General features: G+C 50.2%; 1 protein-coding gene across 1 annotated transcript in view; it reads left to right on the plus strand.

Annotated features, from left to right (window-relative positions):
• The first annotated feature begins 4,268 nt into the window (after positions 1 to 4,268).
• Positions 4,269 to 12,364, plus strand: part of CTDSPL2 (CTD small phosphatase like 2) — a 35,249-nt gene continuing 27,153 nt past the window's right edge. Inside the window, exon 1 of the mRNA XM_053272712.1 lies at positions 4,269 to 4,589. The gene's annotated coding sequence lies outside the window, so the exon portion shown is untranslated. The remainder of the gene's footprint in view (positions 4,590 to 12,364) is intronic.

Consider the following 12,364-nt stretch of genomic DNA (forward strand, 5'->3'; position numbering starts at 1 on the left):
GCATAATTTTGGATTAGGTTTTTGTAGGCACAATGAGAAAGTGGAGAGTGCTGAGCCAAGCCTTTCTGCTGCCCCTGGCAGTGGAAGAGTTGTGCCCCAGGCTCTGCTGCAAACTCGCGAGGGGTATTCTTCCACTCTAGAAATACTAACAAGCACAGCCCCTGCTAGAAGAGCTGTTTCCCATCTTTGCAAGTACCCCACTGTATGCCCTTCCTAGCTTGTCAGCGGGTGAAGTAACCCTCTACAGCTGTTGATGGTGTGCCCCCACAGACAGGAAAAGGCCAAGTGGAGGGGGAAACCTGGAGGAATGAAGAAGGGGAGCTCCAGTAGCGAAGAGTGTTGGATGCAGGCAACTGCTAACTGCTGTGCTGACCCCCAGGACGGGAAGGTTTGATTGACCCAGCACTCCCCAAGAGCACTTCTGCCTAGGAGCACTGCCTCCATTCCAGCTTCTGTGTGCTTAGAGGTCAGAGGAGACTGTACATTTCTTCTCTTCTGAAACACAGGAAACTGCCTTGTGCAGAGTCAGGCCATTGGTCCATCTAGCTCAGTATTGCCAAAATTTAAGGCAGGCGACTTTCCTTAGCCCTACCTAGAGATGCCAAGGATTGAACCTGGGACCTTCTGCATGCAAAGCAGATGCCCCATCAGAGGAAGGACTACATTTTGAATCTGCAAACAGGATGGGTGTACCGACTCCATAGGGAGAAGCAGTTGCCAGTTCAACATTCTCAATACTGGAAGAGTTGATTATCCTAACTCGCCTTTCTTTGTGGCCTTGCATCATTTGGAAGTTGATATAAACCGTACTCTTGACTAACCAAATATCCCTCAGAAGGACCGAGGAGCTGGCGTGTTTCTGTGTGTGTCGTCTAAACCTAGTCCTAGGAGGAAGCGGTCCTAGAAGTTGCTGCCGCCAGCTCCCATTGGTTCACCAGACACATTTGATTACAGTCTGTTGAATGGTGTGTGTGTGAGACACACAGACATCTGCTCCTACTGTTAGTTAGAACAAGACATGATAAGACTTGTGGCCTGCTGGGGCACCAACTCAGCTTCTTGGGTGGCTTTCCTTCATCTTGCGCCTGCAGAAACCGCAGGGCGGATTCCAACAGGATGGCTTTCTTTCCTCCTGCTTCATAAGCATAACCAGTTTTCTCTTACCAGAAGCATTTATCTGAACAATTAGAACACAGATCCAGAGAAGCGTGGCGAGGAGTAGCCGCTGGGCACAGCATTTGGCTAGCTCCACCCTGCCCGCCCGTCTTGCATCTGCTCACACCTGCTGGCTCCTCAAACTCCCTTTCAGTGGTAGCCTTCTTGAAGATGCTTCACATGCCAACAGTACAGCCACTGAATTGCAATACAGCTGGCAAGCTTTTGAAAGCGGGAGAAGCAGAGTCCTGCAGCAGCAGTGCTAAGGAAACTGCCTTCCATTGCTAAGCAACACCACCGAATCCTTCCCAGCTCATAGTGGCTTTTAACTGTGACAAAAACCTTTTGCTGGATGGATGCCTGTTAACCGGAGAGTCTATCTCTAGCAATGTGTGCTATACTTTGAATAGGGAGGGGAAATCAGTCAACATCTTGAAAAGCATCCTTGAAGATTTATATAGTAGTAACATTCTGGTCACCATGCCTGAAGGATTTTCAGCAACTTGTATGCAAATCTGTCCTGGAAGGGACTCTCTTCTCCCTCCACTTCTTAAAATTCATTTTTGGTCATGGTGGTGGTTTTGTCTGGACTTTCTTGAGCAAAAATATGAGGCTGAATTTGGTTCTGTAGCTGCCACCTCTGATATAGGCAGCTACTTGCTGAATAAACACATCTGAGTGTTCAAGAAAATCTTGGGAGAAATAACAATGGTCTCGCTTCGGGTCTGATGATGTAAGCTCTGTGGGGGGCCCTTCCTAAAAGTGTGCCCCCACTCCCCTCTAGTGATGGTTAGACTTGTTATAAGGAGCAAGAGCTATTGTTTAAGAACATAAAGAACAGCCCTGCTGGATCAGGCCCAAGGCCCACCTAATCTGGCATCCTGTTTCAGTGGCCCTCGAGGAAGCCCACAGGCAAGAGGTATGTGCATGCCCTCTTTCCTGTGGTTGCTCCCCTGCAACTGGTATTGAAAGGCATTGTGCCACTGAGGCTGGAGGTGGCCCATAGCCGCTGATAGACCTGTCCACCATGAATCTGTCTAAGCCCCCTTTAAAGCCATCCAAACTGGTGGCCATCACCATACCACATGGCAAGGAATTCCACAGATTAATTATGCGCTGTTTGAAGAAGTACTTTCTCTTGTTGGTCTTAAATTTCCTGACTTTCAGTTTCATGGGGTGACTGCTGGTTCTAGTGTCGTGAGAGAGGGAGAACAATTTATCTCTGTCTAGCCTCTCCACTCCACGCATAATTTTATACACCGTGATCATGTCTCCCCTTAGTTGCCTCTTTTCCAAGGTAAAGAGCCTCAGATGCTGTAGCCTAGCCTCATAAGGAAGGTACTCCAGGAATGTTTGTAGGAACGTATTGGCCAGTTTTGGGCTAGGAAGCTCTTGTGGGAGCCCACATGGGGTCACTGTTAGGTATGTGTGCAATCCTAAATCAAACCCTCAGCCCATTGGAAGGGCACACTGGCCTGGATGCATCACTTGGGGGCGGGAGGAGGAACACAAGAAAGGCTGCCAGCATGATCCCCATCTCTTATAGCCTCTCATTGACTCTTCTGAAAAGCTCAAGGCAATGCACAGGCATTTATTCAGAAGCAAGTCCCGCCGTATTTAATGAGGCCTAAATTAGTAAAGTCTTTATAAACTGGTTTTTAACAATGCAGTTTGGGTAGCCAAAGAGGAGGATGTTTCCCTCTCCCTCAGGAGCAAACATGCAGTCTAAAAAAGAGGCAAGCGGCCACTGAGAGGGGAAATAAGGGACAGCTACTCCGCTGCTACCAGGGGGTGGAATATCCTCAATATTGTGGAACTGCAGCCAGTAAGCAAGGTTGCAGGGTTAGGGTTGTGGCTTTGGCTAGGACCATCCGGAGGGGAGCTGTAGCCCCAAATCCTCTGGGGAGAAGGCCTGCTTTAGAGAGCCCTGTACAGTGGTCAGCAGCAGAGAAGGCAGGTGGCCTAGGGCTAGGCAGGGAGCCTTGTAGCTGGAGAGAAAGGTTCACCTTCTCTATCCAGCCCCCAGACGCGCTCTCTCTCTAGGAGGCCCTCTTGAACATTGTGACCTGGCCGGTGGACCTTTGGCCCATCGGACAGACCAGGTTCTTTGGCTGCAGCGCTCTCGGCGGTGGGCCCTCCCTGGCCTGGCAGCCGCCGCCTCCGGGTTTTCACCAAGCGGTGGGACTGACCTGCTGCCCCCCTCTTGTACCTCTTGGCCCAATACTGTCTGAGTAGCGACCGACTTCCTGGCTCCAGCAATGCCAGAGCTTGGTGGATTTATTCGACCACGAAGATGCCCCAGCTCTCGCGCTGCATACCGCCTTTCCGACCCAGGCGGCTCGCACGCAGCCTGAGCCGCCGCCGCGCCCCCCCCCCCCCCAATTGGCACAGCCGACCTACCGCGCGCTCGGCTCGGGCCGGGTAGCGACTGCGCGATGGATGGAAGCGCCACAACAGAAGACCCGACCCGACCCAAACTGCAGGGAGGGAGCCCACGTGCAGCAGCAAGCGGCCAGCAGCAGCAGCGAGCCCCCTCCGCCCCCCCCCCCCCGCAGGGCTCGCCAGCGAGCCTTCCTCCCCCTGCTGCGCCGCCCGCGCCTCTCGCCAGCCGGGATGCAGCGGCCAGGATATACGCGGCGGCAGCGGCGGCCCGCCCGCTGCACAGGAGTCCGTTGAGCTGCTCCAGCATCTCCCCGCCCACTGCCCCGGCCCGGACAGCCAGCCAGGCGCGCCCCTCCCGCCGCAACACCGCTCTTGCAGCCGAGCCGACTGCCATGGGCCAGGGAGGCTCCATCTTCGCCCTCCCGGCAACAAGAAGCCCAGCGGCGCCTGGGCTTCCTCCTGGCGTGGCCGCCACCAGCCTGCCGAGGGGGAGCTTCGCTCTCCGGAGCGGGGGGGGCAGGGGCGGGGACCTCGCGCGCCCCTCCCCTCGCGGGTGAGGGAGGGGGCGGCTTGGCGGGCGCCGGGCCCCCCAGCAGCAGCAGCAGCAGCAGCTCCGCAGATTTAGAGGCTTCGCTTCCTCCCTCCCTCCCTCCTCCCGCGCAGGCGCACTGGGCCAGGCGCTCTCCTCTCCTCGTCCGCCCGCCCGCCCGCCCGCTGCTGCTCCTCCTCCGCCCCCCCCCCCGCGCTCATCCGGGTCCTTCCGTGCGGTGCAGCAGGTCGGTAGGCGGGAAATGGCGACTGGCGGCCGCCCGGGCTGCTGAGCAGCGGCAGCGGCGACCGGAGCCCCCCGGCGGCGGCTGGGGCGGCGGCGCTGCTTGGTGCGAGCGACGCGGGAGGCCCGGCCCGGCCCTGCCGCCGGGGAGCCCGGCCCAGAAGCCTCGCCGCCTGCCCACGGCCTGCCCCGGCAGAAGGGCAGCAGCGGCAGCCGCAGCAGCAGGAGGGCCCCCCCGCGCCTCCGCCGCCGCCGCCGCCTCCTCCTCAGCGCCTCACAGGTAACTGACGCCGCCGCCGCCTCGCGGGCCCCGAGGCCCCGGCCCAGCCGCCAGCCCGGGCAGACTCAGCCCTCCGCCCTCTCCCCGCTCGCCCTCGCGGGGGTGGGGTGGCTGGGGGGCTGGAGTCCTCTCTCCGCCTCCTCCCATCGGGTGCCCTGTGGCGGGGTGTGTGTGTGGAGGGGGGGTCACGGCCGCCCCCCAGGCGGGAGGCAGCAGGCCACGGCCAGGCCCCGCCCCCGGGCGCGCGTGGAGCCTCCAGGGCCAGAGGCAGTCGATCTGAGGAGGCGCTTCCCGCGGAGTAGAGGGCTCTGGAGCGGAGCCTGCAGGCGCAGGAGCACTCTATCTCCGGGGGTGGGTGGGTGGCTTTCCCGAGGCGTCTGGCTACCCCGACCACGGGGGTCCCTCTGCAGCTGGCTTGATCCAGCCGAGTTCCTCGCAGGCGCCCCCCGCCCGCCCCCTTGGCTGTGCCTCTTGCTGCCCCTCACCCGGGCATCAGCGCCAGCCAGGTCTCCCTGGCGGCTGGGGAGTGACATGAGCCCGGTCCCGGCTGCCTACCTACTCCTTAGGAATTAGCCCCTGGTTGTCTTGGGGAAGGAGGGATCGTCTCTCCGTGGCGGCGGCCTCCCCCGCCGCCGCCCCTTTGCATGCAGGAGGTCCCAGGGTCGACCCCTGGCAGCATCTCCAGGCAGAGCCGGGAAAGACCCCCCCAGCCTGAAACCCTGGAGAGCTGCTGCCAGTCTGTGTAGACCAGATTGAGCCAGGTGGACCAAGGGCCTGACTTGGTAGGAGGCAGCTGGGTGGCAGAGAGTCTCCTGCAAGTGGCGACACCCGGAGAGACCTCCTGTTGCATGCATTCCTCAGGGTTTGGAGAGGGGGCTCTGGCATTTAGGGTGGGCATGAAGAGGTTTCGTTTTGGTTTCTGTGGATTTTTCTTCTTTCTTCTGTGAAACTCTGGTGGTATTATTTAATGCGAAGTATTCTAATCTGTGTCACACACACACCCTCCCACAAGTGGGTCTGAGTATTTGATGCTGTAGTATAGGCAGGCTGTGTGGGGCATGTGGCTGGGTCTGAATGGAAGCACTCTGTGGATGACCCTCTTAAAACAAAGGATCCTCCACCCTTTAGGTTGTGGGTCTGTTTGTGTTTGCTTTTTCTGCTCCTCATCCCCCGCCCCAGGACAGTGTGTGTGGTCTCTCTGTCCCCCCTTTAGCCTCACAACAACCCTGCAAAGTAGACTAGGCTGGGACAGTGACTGTCACCTGGGGAGACTTGTGGAAGAGCAGGGGATTTGAGACTGGGTCTCACCAGTCAGGGTACATTCAGTCAGTCCGAATTGGTTTGGGCATAGGACGTCCCAAGTTCCCCTAATACGTACACATCATTGTTCTCATAATCTGTGACCATCCTTCATCCTAATTATTAAGTAGATCAGGAACAGCCAGCATTTGGCTCCTCATTATTATAAGTGCTCAGCATATTTGTTTTCTTGGACTGTAAGTCCAAGAAAAGTGGTGTTAGTTGAATTTAGGCACCCAGACCTCATGCTGGCCCTGAAGAAGACATCTAGGTAACTGGGCACCTGCTTTGGGTTTGGATGTTCATGTCACTTGGGATGTGTCTGTCAAACTCACAGCACTAGATAAAGAAATTGAGGGTGTTTGGGGGTCAGTGGCACATGGTGATAGGATTCAAAGGGTTGTTGCATAGTTAGTTCAGCAGTTTGTGTCTTAAGGGATCCCAGAAGATTGGGGGTTGTGCTGTGAGAGTTAACACATTCATCAGTGTCATTATATAGTGGGAATGTTCAGCTTCCTCTTGGTATAACTGTATTTGGGCCAGCCATTCTGAATGGATGCAGTGATCTGCTTGACACCAGCTGTGTGTGTGTCACATGCGTGCCATGGCTTACCTGCCCAGAACCTAGTAGCAGAGGACAGTGCTTTCATAAGTGTGCTGAATGCTGGACAGATGCTTCTTGTGCTGGGTGGTGTTCTAGCATGGGCGTTAACAACCCTTGGACTCTCTGTGGGTTCACTTTTTGCTTTGGGTAGATGAGTGCAGTACCATTCTGAATGCTGTGCTTCCTGAAGAGGTTTCAAGTCCATTTGTGTACATTAATTATTGCTCTGTTGTAGTGGACAAATAAGTTAACCTCTGGTTCTATTCTCCATCTGTAAAATGGGAACAACAATATGTATCTCAAGGGGTGGTAATGCACTAACTAATTGGTTAATGTTAGTAAAACACTCTGGAAGGCTGTCACGAAGGTCTCCAAGGTAAAACACTCTGAAGATAAGGCCTGTACAAATGAAATAAGTTATTAGTTCATGGTAGTCCTGTAATTGTGACTATAACTGTATCTCCTCTGCATTTGGAATAGTGAAGGTACTAAGCCGTTTTTTAGGCTGAATGAATGCTGAGGAATGATTAGCACTGAGTTTTACCTTCTCTGTAAGAAGCATTACTTAAATCTAAAACAAATTTTGCTTCAATGAAATGGAACGGGAGGAGAACTGGTCTTGTAGTAGAAAGCATGACTTGTCTCCTTAGCTAAGCAGGGTCTGCCCTGGTTGCATATGAAAGGAAGACTAGAAGTGTGAACACTGTAAGATATTCCCCTCAGGGGATGGGGCCACAATGCAGAAGGTTCCAAGGTCCCTCCCTGGCAGCATCTCCAAGATAGGGCTGAGAGAGGTTCCTGCCTGAAGCCTTGGAGAAGCCGCTGCCAGTCTTGGTAGACAATACTGAGCTAGATGGGCCAATGGTCTGACTCAGTATATGGCAGCTTCCTATGCTCCTATACTTTATCCTGAGTTATTACTTTTGCCTCAAGGAATGACTTATAATTTGGATGTCCTGGATTTCATAGATCTTGACTTACTAACCAGCAATGATCTATGGTCGTCATTGAATCCTCCAGTCTACTCAGTCTTCTGTGCATGCTAGAGATCTGAGTGCCTTTCATATTTCACTGGGCTTTGCAGCAGGCAAGCAACAAGAGCCTCTTGGGTGCTTCTGCTTGCTCCAGAACCCAGTGCTGGGAGCCCATGCCTGTGTGCACTGGAGACTTGACGTAGCATCTGAGGCCAAGCCAAGCCTGGGCATCACACTCTAGCCAGGAGGGCTCAACATCTGGACAAGGGCAAAGCAAAGAGAGCAGGAAGAGTAAAGCCAAGACCCACAGTTGGGACTTGCTGGTCACTATAGGGATCGTAGAGAGGAAAGGTTTGGATGGCTGGAGTCTGATGCTGGTGAAATCACTGCACGGTGGGCAGAAGAGGTGAACAGGGGGGCTTTTGTTTCTGTCTGCTGGGTGTGTTGAGATCCCTCGGTGATGCCACTTTGCACCTCCGTAGTGTCTGTGTTCCACCTGAGCACATACGTCCTGTATGCCTTTGTCGTTGGCATGTTGCCTACATACTTTAGCCTGCTTGGCCTTATACCAGTTTCTTTCATTGTTTTCACTGTTGTGGGTGAATTCTGCCTTTGACCTCTTGGTCTCTCCATACTTATTTTCAAGAAACCTCACTTACTTGATGTGCCCTAATGAACTGTTGCTTTGGGCCAGTCCTCTTTTATTGCTGCTGTTTAGTAGTGAGTGGCTTTCTCCTGCAGATGGGCCATGATGGTGCTGGTTTGTGAAGTCCCATGCTGCTCCAATCTTTCTTAAACCTTTGCTCTCCCCAGTTCTGAGGTAGATTTCGAACATCATCTCACCTCTACTCACCACCTGCCAGCTCCGCTTCCATTCTGGACTCATGCAGTTTCTTGCCGCCCCCCGCCCCCCAACACACACCTGTTCTTCCCATGCTATTTCACTGCCAGCCTGAGCCTGCAGCAGGCAGGGAGTCCGGCCTCCTTGTCTCTCTTTTGAGATTACGTTGGAGTCCCATGCCTCCCATACTTCTTGTTGGTTGGTTGTTTCGAAAATTGATCTGTTGCTTTTACATTTTCAATGCAGCTTGAAATGTAATTAAAAACAATAACATACAGGTTTGTGAACTGTTAAGCCTTGACTGTTTGGGAAATGCTTGGGAATACTCTGGGAAGTGCTGAGCCTTGACTGTCAACATACGTACTGTAGATGCTTTTGCATCTCTTCTTTGTATTTTCACCCTATACCAGGCTATCTTGCTTTATTCCATTCCCCTGTGGACCTGGTAAATCTTTTCAGATTTTATTTCACTTGTGCATTTTAAAAATTGGTGGGGCAGGGAGCAGCTTCCCCCCTTCAGATTCAAATCCTGTATATTAAGATAAAAATGATACAGGTCTGTCCTGTTAAGTGCCTTTAAAGTTGTTGTCCTCCACAGTAGCCCGATTATGATGCCAAAGCCTGTAATCGGCAGGACTGGTGTGATCTCATATTTTCAATATGCACACAATGGCTTACATTTTACGGTGTTCAGTTGTAGAATGTGATTAATTATTTGCTAAGTCTTGAGGTACCCACCCACCCCACCCCCCACCCCAATCTAGCATTTGATGACTTTAAGGTTTTTGGTGTTTTGTTTTGTTTTTACTAAAGCCAGCTAATAGTTAAAGTAAACAAAAACACCACCCTATTTCTAAGGGAGATACTGAGCCTTTAGAGAAATGCATGCTTGGGAGCCTCTTTAGAATAGCAGTATGTACTTGAACAGGGAACACATTGCGTGACTAAAGCAAGATGTCATTAATTCTGTTTAAAGAATATACTGGCTCCTCTGAAATGTGCCAAGGATATTAATTGATAGACTATTAATTTATTGCTGGGTGTGCATAAGTGAGCTTTCCTGGCCTCATCTTTGCCTTCCTATATCCAGCAATTCCATGTCACTTCATTCTTCATGTCTCCAAACAGCATAATACTTGGTCTTCTCTGCACCAAGACTGGGAAAATCTGTAAAAAGCCAGTAACAGAATTACCTTTTCAGCAGAGCACATCAGAGTTTGAGATGCCAGCATGGAATGCTTCAGCATCCTGGTGTCCAGGTGCTTAGGAGCTCTCCAGCCCTCCTCTGAAGGATGTAGAACATTTTGTATGGAGAAGGAAGGTGGTACAAAGCATTGTTTCCAAATGAGACTCTTCAGGGTACATGCTGTTGAATGGCTCTCTCAAGAACTGCACAGACAGGGAAATGTTGTAGATAGTTGTAATCCGTGAGCCAGCAACTTGTTGGCAGAAGACAGACAGACTCCAAAAATGAGGAAATGCGTTTCAGATTACTTGTGTTAAATATGACCTATATTTTGAGATCTCAAAGTTGTTCTTCCAGATTTATGGCTTTGTGTTGTGACTGGCCCTTTACACCCCTCTTTCCCTCCACCCATCTGATCATCTTTGCTGGGCATAGACTCTGAACATCTGCTTCTTGCTTATGATAGGGATAAACAGGTGGTTTGGGGGCTCCACCTGTTTTCCAGGGGTTCTCTGTCTGGACCTCACCGTGGTCCAAATCCAAAGTACTTTCCCAGTGTAGTGTACCTCTGCTGTGTGCAAACCAAAGTACAAGCAAAAAGAAGAGTACTGAAGTGTAGAAGAAGAAAGCCCTGGTAGAGCCTTCACTGCAATTCAGAGCGAGGCAGGCAGAGACCCTTTTGTCTGCAACTTTCAGGAAGTGTGTAAGGAGAAGACTGCCCAAGCCTCTGTTGAGGCTCACATTGGAAAGTAAAGGTTAAAGAGCTCTTTGCCTATGCCCCAGTTTGCGTGGTGGGAGTGAATTAGAGAGCAGAGCCAGTCTTGCTGGCTTGCCAGCCTTCAGGGGTATCTATACTATACTATACTATACTATACTATACTATACTATACTATACTATACTATACTATACTATTAATATAAATTATGGTGCCTGCCATATTGCCAAACAGGTCTGCTGATCTTCTTTGGCAAAGTTCCCCAAGTAGGACAGTTGGGACTGCACTGGCTTGAGAAAGAGCCTTCAGCTTGAACGGTAGGAAAGGTAGCCAAAATCTTCCTTTTTTTCTGTTTGTTTCTTTCTTTTTTTTACAGTGGCATTTTTTCTCTGAAGTATTTCTCAGGAGCAGAGTGTGTCCTTACTTCCCTGACTGCTTACCAGTCCGAACTGTGTCTGATTCTCAGCTGCACCCAATATTTTATGTTGTGGTACATGGTTCTGCTGTTGAACTGCTAATATAGACACTCTTGCAGATTTAAGTCTGAAAATAATTTAGCAAAAACACTTACATCCTTGAGCTCTCTAGCACTTAATTGAAGTTGAACTTTTAGGATTGCATTGCGATAAATAAATGGGTGGATGAACCATGCTCACAGCAACGGTTGATGCTGAATAAGCTGTGTGCTGCACTACAGCAAAGGGGCATTTGAAAGGAACGCCAAGTAATTTCTTGGGTCTGCTTGGAAAAGAACATTGCTTTTCATTGGGATTTGGTAGTGCCAAAACCTTCATATAGGGTTATAGCTTTGGAAATGTGAAGGAAAGCTCTTCTTCCTCCCCCCCGGTTTCCTTTAGAGTTTGTGTTTTGTATACCAGTGAGAATCCTAATGAGCTTCCTTGGAAGTAATTCTCATTCCAGCTTGCTTCCTAGTCAATGCGTTTAGGATCCAAACAGAAGCAATGTGTAAATAAGAACTTGTTTATATATTTTTGACACTAAAGGTGAGGCTACTCAACTCATTGTAGTGTGTTTTTAAGGAGAGTGTGTGTGCCTGTATATATATTTATTTTAATTTGTCCTTTTTTCTACAATAATTGAATGTTTTTTTAATCCATCATGGACATATGGATGCAAGGTAGTGTCGGTGGAGTATTTTAGGTACAGTACATTTGCAATGGTAAACCACTCATGTATTCTACCAAAGAAAAATACAGGGCTCTGTGGGACTCAGCCAGGAGTCGAAATTGACTTGATGGCACACTTTACATTTTTATAATGCAATCAGTGGCAGTTTACATCAGTAACTTGGTTTTTCATAGAAGGCTTTCTTAGGCTGCAATCTGAAGCAAGTTCTGTTGAAATTGGTGGGACTTGCAAGTAAATGGCATTGGAGAGGAGTGCTGTTTTCTTATAGGAGGAATCTTGTATGTCATTTTAGTTAGTTTTCCCAAAGAGGGCATATTTAGGTCCCAAGCTCACACACAGTACAGTAGAAAATATGACCAGGAGCCAGAAAAGCTGAGTCAAATCATCTGCACTGTCATTGACATGCTGGGTGACCTTGAGTAAGCTGCTTCACTTCTCTGGGCCTTCAGGCTGGTTCATGTATTATCCTTTTGTTATGGGTAGTTCCATGCAGAATGCTAATTGCAGTGTTGACATGTTACAAACATCAGTAGTGTGAGTTTCTTTTCTTCATTCTAAAGGATAGTTACAACCATGTGTGGTAGATGAGGTTTAACCACGATCTTAACCTTGAAGAACATAATGTGGGAGCAACAGGAAAACCATATTGTTTGCCAGAGGGTAATCATGACTCTTTCCTGTTTAATCTTCCCATTCTTTTGTGTTGTTCTGTGTCTGTCTTGATCATTCTTTGTGATCAAGGAGAGAAAGGTGTAACTTAAGAACTGTTGCTGTTCATGCAAAATGGAAGCTCCTGAGCTGTCATAAAATTTGCAGAAATATTTCCTAGTTGATATTTTGTGTGTGGTTTTTCATTTAACAGTGTTGGTACACTGCTAATCACTTCCATAACCATGTATCATTTCTTCATTGAAAGTTCTGTTTGATTTAATGTCTGTAGCTTCTCTGATAAGTTTCTCACTTCCTAACTGCTGTAAACAAGTATACATTCGAGGTTTGTGTAGGG

This window comes from Hemicordylus capensis, chromosome 10 (assembly GCF_027244095.1).
Source record: "Hemicordylus capensis ecotype Gifberg chromosome 10, rHemCap1.1.pri, whole genome shotgun sequence".
Classification (NCBI taxonomy): Eukaryota; Metazoa; Chordata; class Lepidosauria; order Squamata; family Cordylidae; genus Hemicordylus; species Hemicordylus capensis.